At 39.6% G+C, this 27,383-nt stretch overlaps 1 protein-coding gene across 4 annotated transcripts in view; it reads right to left on the reverse strand.

The window, feature by feature from the left end:
- The window catches only part of Adamtsl1 (ADAMTS like 1), a 949,615-nt gene that overhangs the window by 256,640 nt on the left and 665,592 nt on the right, over positions 1 to 27,383 (reverse strand). The window lies entirely within an intron of this gene.

The raw sequence follows: 27,383 nt of genomic DNA on the forward strand, positions 1-27,383 counted from the left end.
CAACTCACTCAGTTGTATACTAAGAATCTGAAGTTGAGTTTCTAGCTAGCTTAGCTTCTGTTAAACTGACTGCTTATGCAGAAACCCCACTCCAGCTAACTGCTTATCTCAGCTTTGATTAAACTGCTTGCTTGCATTAAATATCCCCCTGCAGCTGCCAAATGAGATACCAGGATGTGGTTTTTGCCTTCAAAAACCCTTTATTCTAGACACTCGGTGCTACCCTTGGGTCCTGAATATCTGAGTGTAGTCCCAGCTGGCTGGAATAAAGACTTTCAGTTGGTTATAAACTGTGTCTTAGTGATCATCTCTGATGGGATTCCCATAACACTATCAGATATATTTGATATAGAAGTGTGATCTGATCACCAATTTTAAGGTTTTTCCATGGTTATTTCAAATTGATTTTTGAACATGGTACTGACATAATCATCATGTAGTTCTTAGTATCATAATTCTATTACTTAAATCATTATTCCTTGTAAGTACTGTCAGGTTGCAAAGAAACACTTAGTGGAAAATATATCAAAGAGTAGGGGAAACTATTTGTAAGTATCAGGTGAGAACAGTTATGAATAGAGTGGTGTACAGAACAGTTGGGTATTGAATTGTCATGATTAGTATCTTCATTGTTTGGATTGTTTCTAATGAACACATCAAGAGAAAACTGGTTGCTCATTGTTCACCATTTTTTCTTTTGCCCTAAAAGTGGTTTGTTAATTTGGCCAGGAGATACCTGCAGTATCTGAGCAAGCAGAAGGACAGACTACAAGTTACTTGCTGAGTAGGAAGCTGTAAACTGGGACAATGAACAGTTGTCATTTAGGAAGTCCAGTGACAGAGAGAGTGAACAAATAAATAGTGATGGGAAGGGCATTCTGTAGGCCAGGCACTGTCAGACCTTTACAGACATCATGTAGATTGGACAGTAAATCACACTCACTTTGGTGATGATACATGAGACACAGCCCATCGGCTTCCTAAGTCACCTACCTAAAATATGGCAGCCGGGATTCTTGCCTTCTAACATGCTCTTCTTTTCCACCCTCTGTCACCCAAGACACTGGAGGATGCTTAAGCCAACAGTGTGTACATCAAAAGAGCTGGCATTAACCAGATGCCCATGTGAGAACACACTGTTTATTGAAGAGGCTTCTGAAGAATGTTTCTGGCATTCTGTTTGAAAGCCTAGGCCACCAGCAACCTCTCAGTAATGCTGACCTGGTTTCTCAGCATCAACTCAGAGTCACTTGGGAAAAGAAGACGGGCCAAAATAAAAGTTTCTCTGGAGACAAAATGTTGCCTCCAATCACAAGGCTTTTTGAATCCTATGTGAGAACAAACTCCCCTGAAAATTTGGTTTTGATGCTTGCTTATAGCTTGGCTGCAGTACTGACTAGGTTATTGTCTGAAGGAGAGGAGAGAATGTACCAAGAAGCAGCTGACAGGGCTAATGATGACAAGAGAGGAGTGAGAGGCCAGAGAATGGAAACAAACTGAATGCAGCCCTTCTCTCCTCAGAGCTTGCCAAAAGCCAGTGATTGTAACCCCGGTGTGAACTTCTAATTTGTACCACACAGGGTCGGAAGGAGAGGAGAAGTCAATTCCAAAGCACGCTTACTCCAGCACCCACCTCTTTTTCCACAGCAGTGCAGGGGTCAAGTCTCCCAGCCTGGGGCAAGGAGACTGTGTGCCATCACAACCATTACCTTAGCTCTGCCTTTGTCAGAGGTAAGATACAAACCCTGGAAGCAGGAGAGTAGAGCATGTGCCCATCACGGGAATGTTCCACTAGGGAATGTTATAACATTGCACAAAATGAGAAAAACTGGCATCCTCTTCATCCTTTTCTTCCAGAGTACTCAAGGTAACAGCAGCAGAGGTGATGAAAGTACAAAATGAGGATCAGAGGAGACTGATGTGAACAGCCTTTGCCCTACATATTTTCCCTAAGGTTCAGAACTGTTCCTAGCATCAGTGTGTTCCTCTCTAGCCAGGTCTTCATGTAGCTCTGACTCCTGATCCAGAATACAAGCAAAATTCAAAACAAAAAAAGCAAATACTCAAAGGACTGAATCAAAAGCATCCAATGTTATTCCTATTCTAATTTTTTTCAAAGTGAAGTGCAAAATTCGCTGGTTTATACAAACATGCTGTTGCCTTAAAACATATAGCAGACCAAGGTTGCATTCCTGTTTAGCTGACAGTTTAATGCATGCCTAGACTCTGTGTTAAACTAACTGCTTTCTTGATTACCATGCCAGCCATGGGGTCTAACTAGATATTGAGGGCTTCATTTAAATTGCAGATGTGGCTTCAGCTTGCCCAACTTGTGCTTGCAATCATAAATCAACTGCCATTCTCCAAAGCATCTCATTAGAATGTATAGAGGCACGGTGACATCTTTTTTCCCCTGCACACATGTATGTCACTCTTCTCATGGCTATTTTCTGAGTCTGGGAACAGCAGAGGGATAGAATACTGAGGAGGGGGATTTCCAGTTTCACCATTATGATCTCCATCACAATGAGCAAGTCTCTGCTCAGCAAACTGGGAACAGCATTGTACTGACGGCTGGAGGCGGAAAGGCACAAAGGTTGCAGCTGCACTTTGGAGCATGTTAGCAGCCTGAATTGTGGGTGTAGGGCTGGGAGGCTGAGTGGTCAAAATTCAAAATGGTGCAGCACTGGGAAAAACACTGTGGAAGTCCCTCAGAATTTTAAGCATAGAATTATCATGTGATTCAGCAACTGACTTCTCTGTATAGACCCCAAATAACTGAAACCACAGACTTGAATAGATACTTGAGTGTTCAATAGCAGCATTATTCGCTACTGCTAGAAACAAAATGTCCATCCAGGTGAACTGGTAAATACGATCTTATCTATAGGAAACATTACCAGAAAAAGAATGAGATTTCTTATCTAAGCTACAACATGGATGAACTTTGAAAACCCACATTGGGCAGAAATATTAATTTTATACGATTCCACTTACACGAGCATTGAAATAGACAGACACATGCAGTAGAGCGGTGGTTACCAGGAGCTCAGGGGAGGGGGAGTATGTGGAGTTCGTCATGGATAGGTGTTTAGTTTCATTTGGAATACGAACAAGTTCTAGAGGTGGTGATGGTAACAATGGGTGTGAACTCAATACCACTGAACCACATACTTAGAAGAGGTTAGAATGGCGAATTGTATGTTACATCTGTTTTACTACAATGAAAAATGAGCCAAATCCACACACATACAAACAATCAGCACGAGGAACACACAGATGGAGCAGTGGAATTAGATGCACAAACACAAGTAAACATGTGACAATGTTTGTTTTTTGTGCAACTCTGAACTGATGGCCTTATTTTGCCCCAGCTGGTCCTGTGGGTTCTTCATGTAGATATGGACAGAGAAGCCTGAGTGTTTACACTTGCTGTTCTTCCACAGAGCAAGACCAATATGGACCCAACTATATGATGCCTATAGTTTGGTGACATCAGGATAGCTCAGAGCATGGTATACTTTGGAATCAGAAGATATAAATGGAAATCTAAGATCCAGTACTTATCAGCAGGGTGGCTTTGTCCATGTCACCTCATCTCCCTGGTCCTTGGCCTATCCGTCTGCCAAGTGTAGCCACGCCTCCTCTAAAAGGTGAAGCATTCGTGTAAGAATGCAAAGCTCTTACAGTTTAAGGATGGGAGCAATGGCTATTAATTATAATTAAAAACAACAGCAACAAATTAGCTGAAGGAGTAGAAGATACACATGAAAAAAGGGATACTAAGTTCTGTTAAAAACTGCTCTGAGATATTCTTCCAGAGCCTAAAACTGGGAAGACTCAAATATACACAAAACTAGCTTAACTCCCTTCCTTTCTTTTTTCCTCTTTCATTTTTTCTTTCTTTTCTTTTTTTTTTCTTTTTTTTTTTTTTTGGAGACGGGGTTTCTCTGTGTAGCCCTGGCTGTCCTGGAATACTCTCTGTAGACCAGGGTGGCCTCAAACTCAGAGATCTGCCTGCCTCTGTCTCCTGAGTGCTAGGATTAAAGGTGTATGCCACAACCACCTGGCTATACAAAACTTATTTTTTTAAAAGCAAACAAGGAAAAGAAATCAATTATTTTTTTACATTTTCCAAAAAAAAGGACAAAGTATAATGACAAATATGCCATGGTAAAACCCATCACTTTGTATGTTAACTCAAAAAAAAATCTTAAATATAGGGGTGAAAAATAACTAAACTCTCATTTCATGTAAAAGATTGTTATTTGCTATGCAAGTGATTTTATTTACCCTCTAAGAAGACACTCATTGTTCTAAGATAAGAAAATTGAGACCACTTAAAGATTACAAATCAAATATTCACAGAAAATCCACCATCACAAATAAACTGTGACTGCTGATGGCCTTTCAAACCTGCCACTTCTCTGTGTCCTGAAGATTTATCTACATGGTTGCTATACCTTCCATGAAGGAGAAAAGTCTCCACAGGCTAGATAATGACAGATTATCTCTAGGAACACATTCCTTTACCAGTATGGACAACTGAGAATCGTTTGTGTCTGATAGACTTGAAGAATAGAATGAAAGGGTCTTATGTGCTATATTTGGGGTACAGATGGGGCTGATTTCTCATCAGCCTGGAAAGGGTTGATGGAAGAGGTGAGATGTGAGCTGTGAATTATAGAATGGCAGCGATACTTTAAAACAATAAAGGCAGGCTGCCAAGGTCCCCCTCCCCTGCCAAATCGGAACCAGACTGGAAGCCCGGTCTGGGGTTTGAGTGCAGGTGGGTCCAGATTTCAGTGTGGTACTGAGCTAGGCACATTCCTCTAGTCTTCAAAACAGAAACTTTCTTTCCTAGAGCTTCACAGAGTCTTGCTGGAATCCATTAAGAACTTGTTTGAGCCCTGGTGAACTTTTGGCTGAAGAAGAGAGGAGATTCTCTTTGCTTGCAGAAGGTTCATCTTGTCCTAGTACAAAAAGATTCTACTATGAACCAAGACAGGGGTTTTCCATGACTTGTTTATCACCGTTAACATCTGAGTAGTTCCAGCCTCTCATATTCATCCACCAAACCATGGAAGAGGTTAAGTCCCTGCCCAGGGAGTAGAGACTGAAGGTGTGTGCACTCACAGCAGCAGGCAGCAGCAAGCCCAGAGCCACCAGCAAACTAGGAGACATCTCTATGCATGAGCCTGTGCCATGTCACCCTGTGACAATTACTAGCCACCATGAAGATGGCAGAGTTCTAATGTGACTTGCAAAATGACCATGTTATAATCATTTCCTCTCAGAGAAAAGATATGGGGTGTTACTCAGACTCAATTGCTAACCACAATTTTAGTTTTTTTTAAAAAAGCTGTCTGAATCTTTGTCTGATAATTTTACTATATTTTCAGAAGCTTTAAATGTTTCTTTCTATAGAGATTTAGATATATAAGTGGAATACACTCAACAAGATTAACTTTTCAGGCATGTTCCACCATGGCCTGCAAGCCACATGCAATCAAGGACAGCCATGAATGCAGTCCAACATGAAATCACAAATGTATTTGAAACATTATGAGATTTTTCTGGGGAGGTTTTTTTGTATCTCATTTGCATGGTTCTTGGGCAGCACAAAGTTTGTAGAATATAGATGATAATTTCATGCTGTAAGATCAAAAGGTTAGACACATCTAAACAGACCAGAGCCCTTATTTAAAAATATTTATAAGAAAAGAATGCCATGCCAATGATCACCCATGAAGTACCTGGTGGCTATAATGTCAGCTGTTGTATCTTGTAGCCATGGCTAGTGAACAACTCAATCACAGAACACTAACTAGGACAGATTCTTTTGGGAGGTAGAGAGAATATGAATGAATATCAATGAATAAGAATGAATGGAAGTGAATATGACCATGTAGCTGGCGGTCCCATAGCTACCCTATCTGTGCTTCCTGAGACCGGGCCTTTCTGTGTGGTTCCTGTCACCCAATAAGTACATTTCTGAATGAGTGGTTGGTGTTCCTGTCACGAATCTCTTGACTTTCAGCAATCTATTCTTTCCGAGTCCAGGCTATGTAGATTAAAATTCTATTGCTTCCGGGTGAAGAATCTTAAAATAGAACAAATCCATCTTATCAAGAAGGACATTTAAATTCCTAGGCTGGAGCTGAATATACGATGGGAAAACATATCACAAGTGTGTTCTCACAGTTTTTAAAAGGGAGAGGAGAGGAGGAAGCCAAAAGATACACATACACACACACACACACACACACACACACACACACACACACACACACACACACACCACACACACACACCACACACACAGCTGGACTCAAAGGAGAAAGTATAATTTGTATAAGACACATAATTCCAAGACTAAGTTTTTACTTTTGAATTGTGGTTTGAATTGCATACTTCTGAATTGTACTGAAGTAAGTTTTCACTTTTACATGTCGAGGTTAAGGTTTTAATTTTCATACCATAAAGAGCCTAACAATTTCAGTAGCTTTGTTCACTTTGTATTCAAATGCTCTTCTTAATGCCTTTAAAATGACTTCCAGTTGACTTAGAGCACACTCTCACAGTGATCGCTCTGCCCAGGTCACATGAACCCCAGGTTACATGAATCTATGCATAGAGTTGTTCTGTACCGGAGAGAAGATCAGAGCTGGGGGAGTTTCACAAGCAAATATGGACCTTCCACCTGTTCATCCTCTTGATAAAAATGGGAAAACCCCCAGCTGGAATGCTGGCTTAGTCGGTACACAGGCTGATGTTCTAGAGAGGCTGGGCTCGGCTCCCAGCACCTACATGGTGCTCTCAGCCATATGTAACTCCAGTTCCAGGGAGACAGATGCCATTTTCTGGCCTCCACAGACACTGAACGTATATGGTGCACAGACTTTTGCACACACGAATAAAAATAAAAATAATCTTCAAAAAGAGAGAAAGAAAGGGTGGGGGGACCCAAGGCTAATAGGATCCCAATAAACAGCTAGAGATTCCCACAGCCTGAACTGCAGCGGGAGAGAGGAGTGATCAAGAGGTAGTATGGCCAAGCGAAACCAAGAGCTTCAGGGGCAGAGTGACTGGGAGTTACATCTGAACTAGTCGCCAGCTATGCAGTCTCAAGCAAGCAAGTTACCAGTTGGCTATAGATGGGCCTTCTGTGAAGCTGCAAGTGTGTGTGAAGAGCATCACACCTCTCTGGCACAGTACATGAGGGTAGTCTGTTATTCGTGTACTACAAAGATGATGATGATGATGGTAGCTTCTTCTCCACCCCATTAGCCAAGCCTAGATGACAAACCCTGTGGGGAAGGGTAGACAAGTGAATAGCCGTAGGCCAGGCTGTGTGCTGTACGGATGTGCAAGTAAAGCTCCCAGGGGTGGGCACCAGTTCCAGGCAGCAGCAATTCTGTCTGTCACTTAATGACACCAGTTAGGAATGCAGAAAATGACTTGATCTGGCTGGGTGTTTTAAAGGTGAGAGAGAACCAACTCCTAGACATTGTGCTCTGACATACCTACCTATCTACACACACACACACACACACACACACACACAAATATACATTTTGTATATTTTATTGGAAATTACACTTAAAGTCTGTAGCTCTCAGATAGCTCCACGAACCTCTGTGTGGAACACAAGTTGACTGTAGGTTCTATCTGAATGGAGTGTTGCTAGTTTGCAGTTTCTACTTTAAAGCTGTAAAAATCATCTGTGGGAGAAGATTAACAAGCTCTACTTTGAAGTGTAGAGAGACACTTGAGGAATTCCTCTGGGAAATGGAAGTCTGAACCTGAGTAGCCTTGACAAAAACCATTCAACTGACATGTTGCCAACATGCTTCGAGTGAGCATACACATATTTCTCAGAATGAAGAAAAGAAAGAAGGCTGAGCATGAAGGAACTCTGAGGTCCTTTTTCCTGGCAGGACCACAGTTCCTCTGAGCACACATGTTCTCAGCTATGGATGAAGCTGTGTGAACCCTTCCCTATCCAGGCACCTTCATGGGGGAAGACAGGCAGGTAGATTAAAGAGGCTCTGTCACTGGGTGGACTTCACCATCTCAGTAACACAAACTAAACTAATGTAAAAAAATAGAAAGAAATAAGCCGGGCGGTGGTGGCGCACGCCTTTAATCCCAGCACTCGGGAGGCAGAGCCAGGCGGATCTCTGTGAGTTCGAGGCCAGCCTGGGCTACCAAGTGAGTTCCAGGAAAGGCGCAAAGCTACACAGAGAAACCCTGTCTCGAAAAACCAAAAAAAAAAAAAAAAACAAGAAAGAAACAAAATGTAAGAGATATCAAAAAGCAAAAAAAGTAAATAAAAAGGAGAACTCTAGTAATCCCACTACTCATAATCACAGCACTCAGATGGCAGAGGCAGGAGGATCTTGAGTTTCATTCAGTTCCTGGCCAGTTGGGCTACATTACGGAGTTCAAGGCCAGCCCGAGTTCCATCATCAGGTCCCCCTGTCTCAAAATAACCTTACGGCCTTCACTCAGATCATACGGTGACAAAGTAGAGAGTAGAGGTGGCTGCTCAGACATAATCTGTGTTGTCCAATAAAAAGCATGAGCTGACGATATGTCTGGCTAAGGAGTTGACAGCCACCCCGAGAAGCTGAGAGGTAGCTGAAAGCCTTCCCCACTACTGAAGCTTTGGGAGCCTTGGGGACAGCAGCAGCCGAGTACAGCTGACTTGAGGAAATGGATGCTTGCCACTTCTTCTAAAGCCTCCCTCCCCATCCACCTGAAGTATCTGTTTCTTCCTCTCAATCTCTATTAATTCTGCTGGCCAAGAAATTAACTTGTACTAAAGTGCAGCCATCCACCCAGGTGCACACACAGCCAGCCAACCATCAGGCCCTGGCTGCTGTGAGGTGCCACAGCACGCACGTGCACCAGCATCGTGCCTGCATTTCTGCAGGCATGGAGATGGCGAGTATTATGATTTAAGAATTTTGCCTCGTTGGCCAGGTTTGCTGCTTGGATTTTCTTTTATAATATTACCATTTTTAAATGAATGGAATGTTCCCGTGATAATCTGGCCATAAGTCAGGGGCTAAAATTCACTTAGCAGTGGTGAAAGAGATGAACACAGCAAATAAAAACATTGAAAGCAAACACCTGAAACTGCTCACTGACAGAGTCTTCAACACACACACACACACACACACACACACACACACACACACACACACACACACACACACACAAAGCACATTCTCACTTAATCCAGACCAAGGAAACCTATGTTTGAGTCTTCTTGGTTTTGTCATTTGCTAATTGAGAGACCTTGAAGAAGTCACATCCTAGCTCCAGCCTTTCAGCTCTTGATCCATGAGATGAGGAGACTCGGCTGATGATTTCCCAAGGTCCTTTTCTGCTTTTGATTAGCTTTTCAAGATGCAAAACAGCCCCAGAATTTGTGCTGGCGTCTCTGTTCTGCCAACCACATAGAGCATTTCTGGCCATGCTCTCCTGATTTCTGATTCTGAGGTGTTCTCTTGGATCGTAAGTAGGTCAGCCTACAGCTAAAACACTTTGTTCCCTCTTGATTTGGGCTCCTCAGGGCAGCTGAACCAAAGGGGCAATTGAAGGACAGGTGGGGTTTATTAAACTAATTTTAGGTGCTTGTGTGGATTTTCCTGACTGGCAAAAAGCCCTTATTAGGATTGTTCCAGAACAGTCTTTGGCAACTTGGATGTGCTAAAACTTGGGTAAAACTATATTCATAGCTCAGAATCTGGAAGGTCCCTGATGCTTTAAACTGTTCTTATTACAGATCTTGACAATTAAAGTAGCTACAACATTTAAAAAAAAATCATCCCTTTATCTAACATGATGTTTCCTTGGGAATGTTCCAATTAGCCCAAGTATAATTACTAATTGCTTTTCACATTTGATTTTTAACATTTGAAAACAATTATATGGGGTGTCATGACACCCAATCTCACAATGTTTTCCTCAAGTCTATTTTGCCTAGTTTTAATTTAACGTCTTTTCTTCAAAGCCAGGGACAAAGTGTCAGATCTTGTAAATTTCTCATGTATGTAAACTGCCCTTCAAGATTCTGATTCTAAAATTTGATAACCATATTAAATTAGGGAGAGCTGATCTGATTAAAATGAATGACTAAAGATTATCTAATTTTGTTATGGAACACCCCTTAGGTACAAACACGTTTTACATCTGTCTTCTAATACACAATATAGATAAATTCCTTCTGCTGGGATATTGACTGATCTTTATGGCTTTTAGAAACGTGGCAGTTGGCAGAGTCCATTTCAAGAAAGATCTAATGGCTTCAGCAATGAAGGCTCACCCAGAGGATGATGGCTGTAACACAAGTCAGCTGAACAGTTCTCCTGGTGGAGGAGGTTCTAGGATCCTTTAACTATCTCCTAAGCTATGGAGTGGATGGCAGGAGCCCTCAGACTCAAAACTACTTTTAGCCTAGTACATGGCAGAAACATTTGAGTTCACTAAACAGACTGTTTTGCCGTCTTCAGGAAGTGAGAACAAGGCCCAAATATATTAAAAGATAGAAACAACCTTTAAGATGAATAATTCATGTGAATTCAGAAGGACTTGGTCATGAGGGGACAAAAATAGCCAACAGAGAGGTTCATTGATTCACTGGACCATGCAGGGAATGGTCATAGTGAGCAACACAACCAACCCAACGTGAGTAAACTGTGTTCACTGTCCAGTGACAAGATCTCAACCTGACTGTGCAGATGGCCACGAAAAACAGGAAGACAAAGGACATGGAGGAAAATGGCTGCTAAGAGCAGTTCTCTGGAGACTTTGAATGAAGGAGTGTGGAAGGAAGGGGTGGCCTTAGAGCAGGACAGCGATGCCGCCCCCACCTCCCTTAATGAGTTTCAGTGTCCCTTGCTTCTCTAGTCGGTTTCCATGGTTCCTACACTGACAGTCACTTTCCTAGAGTTTAGCAGAACATCTGGTATTAGTAGGTGCTTCATAGATGCTGAATGAATAAATCCACAGGACCTGATCTGTTCTCTTCTCCTTCTGTCAAATGGCAACAACATCGCCACAGTGAGGAGGATTAAAGGCAACAACATATAAAACGCCCACATAGCACACTATCAAAGTTTCTTCATAAGATTTTTGTCATACCCCCTGCAATGTCTCAATACTAGCAATCACTCCTTGTCCCCATCTAGTTCCCTGGTATAGACACCTCAAGCTGATATACGTCTCCCCAGACCTGCCTGTGCTGGACATTTCACATGCACATGGAAATATGGAATACATGACTGCTACATGTTGAGAAAAGAATCCCCAAATTCAATATATTGATGATATTAGAAAGTGGAACTTCTGAGAGATAAGTAGTATTGGACGAGGTTATGAGAGTAGGATTTCCATAACTGCATTAGCAGCTTACAAAAACAGGAAGGGACAACCTGAGCTAACACGTGTCCTCTGTCTTACCACGTGGCAATCCTCTGACATGTTGCCATGAACCAGATGCCAGTACTATTTTATTCTCTTGGACTTTCTCTATTCCTAGAAATGATCAGATATGAAGTATTTTGTAATAGTAGCAACATGCACACACATACACACATAATAGACACAAACACACAAACACGAAAAATTTGTGTTATACTACACAATTAATTCCCTTTTTACTCTGAAATAATAGTCTATCATATGGACACACCATGCTTTTTTTTTCACTTTTAAATTAGTATACAAGGTATTAGATTTATTTATCCATTCAGCAGGTGGTGTGTTCAGGCATTCAGGTTGTTGTTTCTACTTATTGGGTCTCTTGAACACTATGGTTATAAACATTTGAGAGTAGGCTATTTGTCTGAGTGCATGATTTCCTTCTTTTGGGTTCATATCTAGGAGTAGAACTGCAGGGTTACATGATAACTTTCTGTGTCAGCTGTTGGGGAGCTGCCAGATTGCTTTCTAAGGTGCTGCACCACTCTGCAGCACATTCTCATGGAACCCTCTCACCAGTGAGGTGATTCTCAGTGTAAGCAGTAAACGGGGAAAACTCCCATTAGCTTTGGATGCTGTAGCAAGCTGCAGAGATGGGATCCTTGGCAGAAAGGCCTGAGTCCTTCTGTCTGCTGTATTCTTAGCATACAGCCTAGGGATCATTAATATTCTCAGGTTACTTTTTGAATTAATGATCAGCTCCAAGATGTCACCGGGTAGTAAATAATTGACTTTACCCAAGAAGAGGTCTGCCCTTTGTCTTCAGCTCTTGGGAGGTAATCTTCCATCTTTTGTAATGCAATGACCAATAAGAATGTCTTTGTCTGGGGTCTTGGAATGTGCCATTGTCTATTCTCACAGTATGATTTGTGGGCATGTTGGACCACATGATATCAAGTTGACCTCGGGAGGTGCTGAAAAACAAGGTCAGCTACACTGTGTCTTTGGCAGCAAGGCTCAGCAAAAGTTCTGAACACTCAGAACTGCACTAGGGTACATTTCCCTGGTTGCCAGTATTCCATGAATATTGTCACAGAGAGAAGAGTTACCTGAACTGTCCTACCGTGAGAAGGCACAGCGGCATCTGGGTTTCTCCTGGACCTATGCATTTCTTCCCTTGGCTCGCTAGCACTGTCTGGTTGTAATAAACTACAACCACAAGCATAATGGCTTTCTATGTGTTCTCTTTGCGTTTCTAGTGAATTATCAAGGCTGCGCATAGACAGAACGACCCACACAATCAAAAATGGTACCAGAAGAGAACATGATCTTAGAGATGGCCAAATTATGTGAGTCAACATTGTCACTAACATTGCTAAAATTCTTGAAGATGATGAGGTAGCATTTAATATATATGGTATTTAAAATAACCCAAAGAATCATTAATTAAACAAAGCATCAAAGAGAGAACTAAGAAAGCTTCCAGATCAAGGCAAAGAATTCATTTAATGGAACACAGAATTTTTAGGCCCTGAGGCACACCCCAACCCTGCTCGAGAGAACTTACTCCTACCCCTATTAACTGATAGGTATTTCATTATTAATACCTTGCCCCCTCCAGAGGGGAGGAGGCCATGTAGCAGAAATAATGGAGTCTGATTTTAGCACTGACTTTTTTGTTGTATACTCCTGTGACATAAATCCCTTCATTTATAAGTTGGAAATAAAATTATGCCACACAGTAAGAGAACAAAAGTACAAAGATAAGCATGGCCACACTCTTAAGAAGTATGCAGCATTCAAATGATGAAATTTGAATTGTGTATTCTATCAATTCGATTTACTCCTTTTTATATATTTCACTGTCTTTGGGCAAACAAAATCAATAAAAAATCAAGTTTTTTCTTATATTTAAGTTGAAAGAATAAACTAAATAGATATGCTTTTCATAATTTTTTCTTAAGTTGAGAATGGTGGCAGTACATATCCATAATCCCACCACATGGGTGCCTGAGGCAAGAGGATCTAGAGTTCAAGGCCAGCCTGGACTACATGGAGATATAGACTGTTCTAAGACAACCTATGTATGTAGTAAGACCCTAATTTTAAAAACCTGGGCTTGATGATTTAAGACTATAGCTCTAGTTACTTGGGATATAGAAGCAAGAGGATTCCAAGTTCAGAGCCTGTCATTGCTACAGAGTGAGTTCAAAGTCAGCCTGGACAATTTAGTGAGAACTTATTTTAAAATAAAGAGTGAAAGAAGCTGGGGATAAGGCCCAGTGGTGGGGCACTTGTGTGGCATATGTGATACTCTAGGTTCCTAATACTGAAAAAAAAATGTTTTTCTACAAAGCTTTAGATATTATCCATGCCACAAACTGAGTAATAAGATGTAAAAATCTTTCTGATGAAACCAAGAAATCCTTTCCATAAATAGCAATGGCACTTGAATAAACAAGGAGTACTAAGAGATGGCTGAGTCTCTGGAATGCTTTAATTTTCAGAAATACACAATACCTAAAGGAACTTCAAAACACTATCTACTGTTTTGACTTTATTGTTTCCTAAGGGTAACAAACATTGATGCTGACTTAAGTGGTGCATAGTCAACAGAAAAGGCTAATCTAACACATTTTAAATCATATATAAAAATAAATATGACTTATAACTATATTAGCTTGATGAAAACCAAACGTTTAACCTAAAAAGACAGAGACAAGATGGAAGAGGACACAATGCAAATTCACTGAGTATCATGCAGCAAACACCGCACCGAACATAATTATTTTATCATCTTCTATCATTGCCACATGTGAATGTCAGTACCTTTTCCTACGTTCAACAGAACGGCAGCATCATACTTTGTGAAGGATAGAAAACTTGGCATTATCTTCAATTCTCTCTTTTTCTCTCTCATACTACATTTAACCAATCACTAAGTCTCCTGACTTGGTTTTAGAAAACTCTTTTCTTTTTTATCCCTCAACCAGTCTTTGCCTCATTCCCATCCACTGCCTCATTGGACATGGAAGATTCTTGCTGATGTACACAGATCACTTTGTCTTCTTTCCATTCAAATTATTTTAATTCCACTTTGTTACCTTCAATAAACAAACACCCAAATTTCTTATGTATGTCTTCATGACCAAGGTCCCAACAACCTGTTTCATCTTCTGCCTCCTCACCTCCTTCAATTCTGGACACGAGCTTGGCTTTTTGGTCACCTCTTTCTTTCAGCATGACCTTAGGTAAGAGGTGAAGATCTCTCTCTCTGTTCTACATTCTACCCAGAGCCTTGGGAAAGTGTGGCCTGCTGACACTTTGATTTCGGATTTCTAGCTTCCAGAAATACGAGAGATTAGATTTCTCCAATTTTGAGTTACACAGTCAAGAAAGAAACTGTGAAAAGAAACTTGGTCTTTCCATGAGACCAGGTCACATGAACCACACACAGAGATAGCACATGTGGAAAAAAGATCTAAGACATCTCACATTCTTCCAGACTAGAACTTAGATATACTACATTAATGACAAAATATGATGCTTATGAATAGAAAAGAAATTGGGATGGTCTTTGACTAAAGACTAAAGAAAGGGAAGGTAACTGAATGGTTCAAGAAGATGAGAAATAAAGCCAAATCCCATATCTTAGAAAGAGGACCTCATCTACAGTGAGGTAAACAGGAAGCAGTTAAACCCCCTTTCCTTGCAGAGTATAAATTCCAGGGCGGTGGGACTGTTCTTTACTTTTCTGTCTACTTAAATACCTACAACATCATTAAATACCAGGAAAAAAACTGATAAGTGAATAACTACAAGTCAAATGATAGAGTTTTCTCACAAATTTACAAATGCATCATCCTTGGGAAAAGATCTAGTTCAGCTTTGCCTTCTCTTTAACTAACACAGCAGAGCTTTGTGAGCACCAAAGAGCCAAGGCTCAGTAGCTACATTAAATCAGTTATTAGCAGTTTTCTTTATCTTTAATGTAGCAGGCAAAGGGGTGAAAAACAGACTATGCAACATGATGCTTCCATGTGGAATTCAGTTATAAAACATGGGGAGAAATGGCCAACTCATCATTTCTGACATCATCACCTTTGGACTAACTGGAGGACATTTGATACTAGTGACTCGGGTCACAGACAGAGATGGAGAAATAATCATTCCATTTAATTCATTTCAAACTGCTCACCCTAGGAATTATTAAATATGAAAGGAACTTCTTTGGTGGAAGTATGGTTCATTTTAATGCTGCCAAAGAGCAGTAGACATAAAGACTCCCTAATTTCATTTATCGCTTACTTCTCTACTGAACCACTCATTTAAAAACATTATCTAAGGCACGACTTGAAAGGAATTCTCCTTTTCTTTTTTGGAATGCTTTGTTTTCTAAAATAGCATCAGGTAATACTAAAAATATGTGGATCCAAATAAAAGGTTTGTTTGTAGTCACACTTGTTCTTTTGATATACATATAGTAGGTATCAGCTGATGAATCCCATTAACTATAAAACTAAAACCGACTTTTCTCTATTTTCTTTCAAAATAACCTCAAAATTATTTTTAATGGCAGTACATTCTATCTGTAAATGTATGCCGTTCTTTAAAACACAAACTGGCTTTGTGCTTTACAACATACATAAATGTGGGCATTTGGTTAATGAAAATCAGTGACTTGCAGTAGTACTAATAGAGCTGATCCTGTTTGTGATGGTTCATTAGCTTTACACAGGACACAATTCACTGCCCTGGAGCTGGAGCACATAATGGGATAACGTGGAACTGTTAGCCAAAGATGGCTAGAAAAGGAAATCGGCAGGTTTGTCCCTTGCAATATGCATAAACATGAAACCATGAACTCTACAGAATCATATGGAGGGAAAAGACACAGACAAGAAAGAGCTTGGGGACTGTTGGGACTAACAGCTGGTGTTTACTAAGCCCAGTACAAGCACTTGGCAAACACTTGGTTGCTTAAGCAATCTTATCAGGTCAGTGACAATTATTCTCATACCACAGAGAGGAAACTGAGGCTAATATTTTTCTTTGATTAAAAATAAATTTTTCCATACAATATATTCTAATTAACCTTTTCCCCTCCTTCTACTCCTCACAGTTCCCCCCCACCTCCCCTCCAATCCCTATCCCCCCACTTCCTATTTCTACTTAGAAAAAAAAACAGGCTAGCTCTTTCCCTTCAAACTTCATTCTTTCTACCCAATGTTTCTACCCCTAACGCCAACAGACAGGCACTCCCTGGAAACCCACAGCTCATTCTGGATAGAAAAGCATGTAGGCTAACTGAAGATCTTTACCTCTTTCTCCTCTCCTCCAAACCAAACACCCCACTCTCTTCCCCAGCTCTGCAGCAGACCGCTTGCTGCAGTCGCCCTCCCCCCACCCCCAGCTCCCATCTCCAGTGGATCACATAGATCTTTCCCTTCAAACTTTCTCCCCCCAACTCAGTGTTTTATCCCAGTCCCAATACTGGTAGGCATGCCCTGGGGACCCACAGCACATTCTGGCCTGGGAAGCAGGTAGCCTAAATACAGATCTTCATGTCTTCTCTCTCTCCTCCAAACCCCACCCCCAGTATCACCTCCATCTCTGTAGCAGACCTCCTGTTGTGGCCTGCCCCTCCTCTCTGCCCTCATCTCCAGTGAATCACACAGCTCTTTCCTTCCCACTTCCTTCCCACTCATCCTACTATCACAGACCCCAACTCCAGCAGGTTTTCTCTGGGAACATGCCAGCCAAGCCTGACAGAGAAGCAAGAAGGGCGGGGAAGCAGGTGGGTGAGCGTCAGATCTTCATTCTCCCTCTCTCCTCCATACCCAATTCCCCAATCTCATTGCCAGCTCTGTAGCAGACTACCTACTACAGCCTTTCCTAACTCTCTGGGCCCATAGTAGACCCTGCTTTTCCACTTCCAAGAGACCTCTTCAGAACCTCCCAGCCCATTCCCATTCCTAAGTGTCAGCTCCTGATACCTAGAAACACATTTTACATGGAACCCCAATACCACACCTGTCAGGATCCCAGAAGAATTTCCTTCCAGGCAACACAGCCACCAAACTCTCCTAAGATCCAGAGAGATCAACAGAAACCAAGGAACAAAACATCCACTCAACAAAGACAAGACCAGATAACAACACATAGAATCACAATCTCCCCAAACCCAGATGCTTAGATGCCAGCATAAAAACACAACCAATAACAGCCCAGACAATATGTCTACACTAGAGCCCAGCAACCCTATCACACCAGGTCTTGAATATTCCAATATAGCTGAAGCACAAAAGAAAGACCTTAAACAGCCTTTATGAATATGATAGCGCTCATTAAAGATGAAATGAATAAACCCCTTAAAGAAATATAAGAAAACACAAACAGTGGAAGGAAATGAATAAAACAGTGCCTGACCTGAAAGTGGAAACAGAATCAATATAGAAAATCAAAACTGAGGAATATCTGGAAATGAAATATTTAAGAATTCAAACAGGAATCTCAGAGGCAAGCCTTATCAACAGAATACAAGAGATGGAAGAAAGAATCTTAGGCATTGAAAACCTCATAAGAGAAATGGATACCTTGGTTAAAGAAACTGTCAAATCTAAAAAACTTCCTAGCATAAAGCATGCAGGAAATTGGGATACTGTAAAAGGACAAAAATCTAAGAAAAATTGAAATAATGGATGGAGAAGAAATCTAAGTCAAAGGAACAGAAAATATTTGCAACAAAATCATACAAGAAAATTTCCCTAACTTAAAGAAGAAGATACCTATCAAGGTACAAGAAGCATACAGAACACCAAATAAACTAGACCAGAAAGAAATTCCCCTCAGCCTGTAATAATCAAACCACTAAATGTACTACACAACAAAGAAAGAGTATTAAAAGCTGCAAGGGAAAAATATCAAGTAACATATAAAGGCAGACCTATTAGAATTACACCCAACTTCTCAATGGAGACTCTAAAAGCCAGAAGAGCCTGGGCAAATGTGCTGTAGACTCTAAGAGACCACAGATGCCAGCTCAGACTACTATAGCCAGCAAAACTTTCAAACACCATAGATGGGGGAAAATAAGAAATTCCATGATAAAGCCAAATTTAAACATCTATTAACAAATCCAGTTCTACAGGAGGAACTATAAAGAAAACTCAAACCTAAAAAGGTTAACCACATGAAAGAAAACACAAAGAATAAACAATCTCAAAATAAAAAGAAGGGAAACACACACACACCACCACCACCACCACCACAACAGCAGCAGCAGCAGCAATAACAACGCCAAAATAATAGCAATCAACAAACACTGCTTGCTGATAAAGCTCAACATCAATGGTCTCGATTCCTCAATAAAAGGACACAGACTAACAGAATGGATTTGAAAACAGGATCCATTCTTCTGCTGAATCTGAGAAACACCCTAACATCAAGGATAGATATCACCACAGCGCAAAAGAATAGAAAAAGATATTCTAAGCAAATGGTCCTAAAAGCAAGCTAGTGTAGTCATTTTAATGTCTAATGAAATAGACATCAAAACAAAATTAATCAGAAGAGATAGGGAAAGACACTACATACCTATCAAAAATCTACCAAGAGGACATTGCAATTTTTAACATCTATGCACCAAACACAAGGGCACACAAGTTCATAAAAGAAACACGACTACAGCTTAAATCACATACCGACCTCACACTGACAGTGGAAAACGTCAATACCTCACTCTTGTCCATAGACAGGATGACAGGAACTGAACAGAGAAGTGCAGGTGCTAACTGACATTGTAAACCAAATGGAAATAACAGATATTTACAGATCATTTAACCCAAACACGAAAGAATACACCTTCTTCTCAGTACCTCATGGAACTTTCTCCAAAACTGACCACACACTCAGACACAAAGCAAATCTCAACAAATTACAAAAAAAAAGAACGGAAAAAAAAAATAACACCATGCATCTTATCAGACCACCACAGATTAAAACTGTGTATCAACAACAGAAACAACAAAGTTTACAAACTCATGGAAGCTCAATAATTCACTACTGAATGGAAAATGGGTCAAGAGAAAAATAAGAAAGAAATGAAAGATATTCTAGAATTGAATGAAAATGAATATACAACATATCCAAACTTAAGGGACATAATGAAGGCTGTTCTAAGACACAAGTGTATAGCACTAAGTGCCTACATTAAAAAAATGGAGAGATCTCATATTAGTAACTTATCAGCACAACTGAAAGCTCTTGAACAAAAAGAAAATATCATATCTAAAAGGAGTAGACAGCAAGAAATAATCAAACTCAGAGTTGAAATCAATAAAAATAGAAACAACAACACCACAAAAAAATCAGTGAAACAAAGAGTTGGTGTTTCAGAATATCATCAAAATGACAAACTCTTATCCAAATTAGCTAAAAGGCAGAGAGAGATGATCCAAATTAACAAAATTAGAAATAAAAAGGGGGACACAACACTAGACACCAAGGAAATCCAGAAAATCTGAAGGACATACTTTAAATACCTGTACTCTACCAAATAGTAAAATCTAAAAGAAATAGATAATTTTCTTGATACATATCATTTACCAAAGTTCAATCAAGATCAGATAAGCAATTTAAACAGACCTATAACCCCTAGTAAAATAAAAGTAATTAAAAGTCTCCCAACCAAAAATAGGCCAGGGCCAGAAAGTTTTGTGGAAGAATTCTATCAGACTTTTGAAGGAGCGTTAACACCAATACTCCCCAAATTATTCCACAAAATATAAACAGAAGGAATATTGTCCAATTTATTTTATAAAGCCACAGTCACCCTGATACCCAAACCACACAAAAACCTATCAAGAAAAGAGAATCACAAACCAATTTCCCCAATGAACATACATGCAAAAACTCTCAATAAAATACTTGCAAACTGAATCCAAAAGCACATAAAAAAAATCATCCACCATGATCAAGAAGGCTTCATCCCAGAGATGCAGGGATGGTCCAACATACATGAATTGATTAATGTAATCTACCATGTAAACAAACTGAAAGATGTGAACATCTGAAAAGGCCTTTGATAAAATCCAACATAATTTCACGATAAAAGTCCTGGAGAGATTAGAGATACAAAGGACATACCTCAAAATATTAAAAGGCAGTTTACGGCAAACCCACAGCCTCCATCAAATTAAATGGAGAGAAATTCAAAGAAATTCCACTAAAATCAGGAACAAGAGAAGATTTTCCACTCTCTCCATACTCATTCAACATAGTACTCAAGGTTTTGGCTAGAGCAATAAGACAACTGAAGGAGATAAAGGGAATACAAATTGGAAAGGAAGAAGTCAAAGTATACTCAAATGACAAATGTTCTGATAAATCAGGGAAATAAGACCTTTCACAATAGCCACAGATAATATAAAATATATTGGGTATAACTCTAACCAAAGAAATGAAAGATTTGTATAATAAAACTTTAAGATATTGAAAAAGAAATTAAAGAAGATATCAGAAGATGGAAAGATCTCTCATGTTCAATTAATCAGTAGGATTAATATAATAAAATAGCTATCCTACAAAAAGCAATTTATAGACTCAATGTAATCCTCATCAAAATTCCAACACAATTCTTCACATATCTTGGAAAGATAATGTTCAACTTCATGTGGAAATACACACACACACACACACACACACACACACACACATACACACACACACACACACACACACACATACACACACACACACATACACACATACACACAAAACAAAATAAAACAAAACAAAACAGCATAGCTAAAACAATTTCAAATAACTGTGGTACATACCATTCATTATTCTTAATTTCAAGTTGTACTGCAGAGCTATAGCAATAAAAAAAGCATGGTATTGGTACAAAAACAGACACATTGATCAGTGGAATCAAATTGAAGACCCAGAAATAAATCCACATGTCTTTGAACACCTGAGTTTTGATAAAGAAAACACACTGACAACAACAACAACAACAACAAAAAGAACAGCATCTTTATCAAATGGTGCAAGTCAAATTGGACAGCTGCATGTAGAAGAATCCAAATAGATCCATAGTTAACATCTTTCACAAAACTCAATTTCAAATGGATCAAAGCTCTAAACCCAAAACCAGATACACTGAACCTGACAGAAGAGAACATGGGGAATAGCCTTGAGCTCATTGACACAGAAGACTTTCTGAACAGAACACCATTAGCACAGGTACTAAGATCAACAATTAATAAATGGAACATTATGAGGCTGAAAGGCTGTGTAAGGCAAAGGGTAACATCATTCAGACAAAGTGACAGTCTACAGAAATGATTTTACCAACTACACATCCAATAGAGGGCTAATATCTGACAATTTATAAAGAACTCAAAATATTGAATATCAATTAAATAATTAACCTAATTAAGAAATGGGATACATATGTAAACAGAAGTTTCAAAAAGAAACTCACATGACTGAGAAACACTTAAATGTTCAACATAATTAGTCATCAGGGAAATGAAAATCAAGACTACCATGGCACTGAAGTAGGCCCTCTGGATACAAGAGATAGTTGTGTAGCTACTTTGAGATTTCATCTTATATGTGTCAGAATGGCAAAGATCAGTAAAACAAATGACAGCTCTTGTTGATGAGGATGGATAGTAAGAACACTCATCCATTGCTGGTGGGAGTGTAAACTTATACAGATAGTATGAAAATCTGTGGCAGTTTCTCAGGAAGATTGGAATCAACATACCTCAAGATCCAGCTATACCAATCTTGGGCATATACCCAGAAGTTGCTTCATCCTATCACAGAGGCATTTGCTCAGCCATGCTCATTGGAATTGGAAACAACCTCAACAGAAGAATGGATAAAGAAAATGTGGTACATTTACACAATGGAGTATTACTCAGCATTAAAAAAATAAAGTCATGAATTTCACAAGTAAATGGATGGAACTAGAAAATAATCATATTGAGTGAGGTAACCCAGACCCAAGGAGACAAAATATGATATGTATTCACTTATATATGGATGTTAGCTTTTAAGTCAATCATAACCAAGCTACAATCCATAGAACCACAGATTTTAGGTATGGAGTAAGGGACTTGGAGGGGGGCCAGACAGCTTTCCCTAGGAAAGGTAAATAGAACAGATAATTATGAATCGATGGGGGAAATAGAGTTTTGAATGGGAGGTAGAAAGCATGTAAGAGCTAGAGGAGATTGAAGACATGAAGGAAACAAGGCCTTCTAAGCACAACAGGACCAGTGCACATATGAACACACTGAGGCTGCATGCACAGGGCCTTCAAGGGTCTGCACCAGATGGGGGTCCTAGAGCTGAAAGAAGTAGACACATGCCCCAATTCATAATCAAGATGCTATCTCCAATTGATAAGCACTTACAAATGAAAAAATAAGTTTCTCCAAGGGAATCTCACTAGCCAGTGGGGGTGATGGCTCTTAAGTAGGCACCAGCTTTACTTCTCCATGTTCAAAGAGTTATGTATGTGTTATTTTCAGCAACAGGGTCTTGCTGTGGGCTGAGGCTTATACTTTTGCTTCAGGTGATATACCAGCAAATGGTGGAACTTAGCTGGTAGCTCATGCAGTGCTGGGTCCAGAGCCTCTGACCTTATGTATTCAAACTTGCTTTCCCATTCTAGCCTTGCCTCCTATCTACATCCAATGCAACAGCCAGCAACTAAAGATCCCAGTGTTTTTCAACCCAAGACAGAAGGTGAGAAAACACACCCTCACAGTGAGCCCCAGGGGGTGATTCTCAGATTGGGGAAGGAGAGAGGGGATGGGACCGTGGCTGGTAAAGGTACAGTCACTAACTCCATTGTTTTTATAATAGCGATGACAGAATTAAAGCTGGACAAAAACTTAGCCCATGGGATGTGCTGAAGAAATAACATTGAGAACATGTTTTCAGAATGTTGATAAACATTGCCACTCCCTGACCTTTAGTCTGCTGTTAACTAACTGTGAAGCCCTAGGAGAAGCTCAAAATTCAAGTCAGCCCTGTGTCTTGAGGGTGGAACTGATCATTCTCGAGGAGATGTTTTGCAAAAACACCCTCTGAAGCCCTACTAGTGACAGCTTCTGTGTTCAGGGAGAAAAGAGAAAGTACAGAGCAGGAACTGTCACAAAAGGTAAGCTAGATCCAATTTAAAGAACTGTCTTTTGTGTAAGTTAGGTCCTTATTCCCACCTAGCTACTGTGAGGTGATACTGTGGAGAGTAGATGGTAGATATTCTGGTTCTGGTTCTGGTGTGTGGTCCTGGGGATGAAACCCAGGACCTTGGGATGCTAGGTTAAGCATCATACCACTGTGTATTCTTCTCATTTTTTCTTCCCCCTTCCACATCCTTTCCTTCTCTTCCTGGAAACCAGTGCTCTAGTATCATCTAACTAAAAGTCTTTAGGGTCTCCCACATTTCACAGCTGCCTATGACTTCACAGCATTGATCTCACTTGGTATTCTGATTGATGAGGCAGTCTCATTTTACACAGATTAAGATGAAGTTTCAGGAAACTACATACCAAGACCAACATCATACAGTTGGCTAAAGAAAGGCCAGATTCTCCCTCCTGTCTTTTTTCTTTAAATCCTACCTGCTGTCAAATCTATAAGTAGTTCATGAAGTTGGCTTTGCCATAGAATCATAGTTAAATTTGAATGTCTGGTGGATGGGCTTAAGAGTCATGTCTTATAAGTGCTCTCCAGGTGATTCTGGTATGCTGCCAAATTTGGGGACTATTATCAAATCATAATTGTCTTAGTGCACCTTGATGTGGCAGAACGGATAGGCTCCTGGGAGCCAGGCAGAATCAGGTAACCCTGGGCAAGTCATATAATCCCATAAGCCTCTGTTTCTGTATCTATGAAATGAAGGTAATGCTGTATGACATGAGAACCACAAATATTTGGAAAACTATATATCCAGTGAGAATGTGTATATACATACACACATACATACATACATACATACATACATACATATATTTATCTTGTGATCACTATTGCTGCAGTCAGAAGAGTGAATACATCACTTACTGTGTCGTTCTGCTATTACCAAGAAGAAGAAGGTGTGTGTCATAAATAGCAATGTTCCTAAGATTTTCCTCCTGCAAATTTACAGCATATAGAGCCAATCCACTCATTAGCATCAGTCTCCAGGTCTCCCGAAGAGGACAGTTTCTCCTCTGCTAGGGTTGTCTTCTTATTAGTAAAACCCTGGGACTCCACATTTCTGTTGTAGAGATGAAGGATCAAATAGTTTTGAGGCAATGGCTCTTGGAAAGGGATTAGATAGACAGAACAGAAATAAATTAGTGGTTGTAAATGAGAAGTCACTATAGCTGTGCATCATTTTCTAACAAGGTGATTATGTCAAAATTGAAAAATTTATTCTTTAAAGTTTGTGATTCATATTGCTGGTCTCACAAATATTAAAAGCTGCTTTTGAGAAATTCTAAGACAAAAAGCTAAAAATCTTAAACAAATGGAGCAGAAAAGAGAAAGAAAAAGTCAGGGTAGAAGTGTATTTTTCAGGGAACTAGGAGAATAGGTTTACATACTTGCCCATTTAAGTTACTAATTCCCAAGTGTGTTTTAAGATGGGGCATTTTCCTGTTAAAAATGAAACTATAAATCACTGATCTAAACCTGACTAAATGATTACTTTATAACTAGGGCAGAATTGGTGTATTTTAACTCATCTCTCTCTTGTCCTTCTGAGAGTATACACAATGCACTTACGATCTCTAGTGCCCCATCATCTCAGTGGTCTCTGCTCACATCTATTCCTCCATCAATCACCTCCATCTCCCTGTCCTTATGTTCATTTTAGAAAATTGAGGTTGGCTTGACTGAAACACACATGTAATGCTGTAGGAGGAAGGACCCGAGATGACATCCTTTATGAATTCATGTTAAGTAGCAGTTTTTTGATGTGTTCGGTGTGATTGATTGGATTTATTGCTTTCATCTCCCTTCTAGTGAAAGTGTACTTGTTCCAAATTTAGTTTCCTTTCTCTTCCTGACGCTATTACCCAGGGAAGGGCTGATGCTTCATTCCTCTTGGCTGATACAAGACCCTCCTTTAGAGCTGGTCTCCGTGGCTCAAGGGTTGTCTACTTCAAGCTCTTATAATTGAGCCTATAATGATCTTTCTAAAGAAGAGTTTTGAGTGTCTCTATCCATTACTAAGTCTTTCTTGGCCATTTACTGTTTATTGTAGTCCTATCTGCCACATTAATCCTCCATGATTGTTTATAAAACTACTTTTTGCTCCCTTTCAGTCTGTGATCCAGTCTCCAGCCAAATCACGCTACTTTTTAGTGTTCAAAAGAAACACGAGATTTCCTTCCTCACCATGGCATAACTCCTTACACGAGAAATAAGTCAGTAATATTCAGTTGTAATTTCTATGTATAGAGCACATTTATTTTAAACAATGGTATAATTTACATTTACTCCCAAATGAAACAAATCACAATTCTGTGAATCTACTTAAAGAGGCACGTTTGTACTTATAATTCACAGTGGAGCATTATCTCTCCATATTTACTCATGTAGAAGTTTTTTTGTTTGTTTGTTTTAATGTGCTGAGATAGGATTTTCTTTTAGTTTCCAAGATATATGAGGCCAGCTGGCTGGAAGACCCAGAGAAAAAACATGCCAGGTTGAGCTATCATGCAACAGAAACAATTGAAACCTAATTTGTTGACCTGTCTTGTTGATTTTGATTCATTTGCAGACATAGCATTGTAGAAACAACACTGACATGGATATTAGAAGAGCTGGAATTTAGTCCCATTTCTGACACGATGTAATTGTCATAAGACCATGCACATTTTCTAGCCCTTGTATTTTTATTTACAAGACACCGAAGCAGTGTGCGCAGACAAGGGATCATAACTCCCCTTCTTTGCAGTGCAGCCCTTTCTATATTTATTTACTTTATGGTTCTTTACTATTCCTGCAATTTTTACAGATTTCATAATCCTATTTTAACAAATTAAAAGTCTTAGTGGCAGCATTTTAAAAGATTTATTTTTATTTGTGTGTCTGTGTATGTGTCTGTATGTGTGTGTGTATGCTATGTGTGTGCAGGTGTCTATGGAGGCCAGAAAAGGGTGTTGGATCCTCTGAAGGTAGAATTATAGGTGGTTGTGAACCTCCTGATATGGCATTGAGAAAGGAAGTTGGGTTCTTTGGAAGAGCAGGAAGCACTCTTAACTACTGAGTCATCTTTCCAGCCCCACCAGGCTATTTATAAATAATCACAAATAATTTTGCAAATAGTTGTAAAATACCACAAGTAATGTTTTGTATGTGTTGCTTTTAAAGGTATGTGGATATTCTCTACGATCCTGCAGTCTTGAGAAGAATAAAATACTACACTCACATTTCACCTGGAACTCATATATCACATACCTAAAGAAACTTCTGATATATATATATATATATATATATATATATATATATATATATATTCCCTTGTATCTGAAAAACCTTGAACATGCCCCTTCCTGAATCAGTGTCCTAACCTGTATGAAAGTTGACAATAGTTGCTTCCCTCTCTCATTCATAAACCTTATCTCACATCTCATGTCTCATAACAATTTACACTGCAATTTTCTTATAAATTAACATGTAGACTTGTTTTCAATAAATGTAAATTTAAAAGAAATACCTGAAACATGTTCCATATTTTTCATATTATAAGTTGTTATATCATAGATTCAGATTCAACACATGTCCTCCTGCTTGAGACAAATGTTCTTAAAATGTCTGTACTGTGCCACATAAGAGAATATGGTGAATAACAGCATTCAGGAAACCTGCTCATTCTATACTGTGGACTGCTCATCACAGTCCAAAAAGTGAGCCTTGAAATGAAGAAGACAAGT

The sequence above is a fragment of the Peromyscus californicus genome, unplaced genomic scaffold (assembly GCF_007827085.1).
Source record: "Peromyscus californicus insignis strain IS unplaced genomic scaffold, ASM782708v3 Scaffold_5__1_contigs__length_169319896, whole genome shotgun sequence".
Lineage (NCBI taxonomy): Eukaryota > Metazoa > Chordata > Mammalia > Rodentia > Cricetidae > Peromyscus > Peromyscus californicus.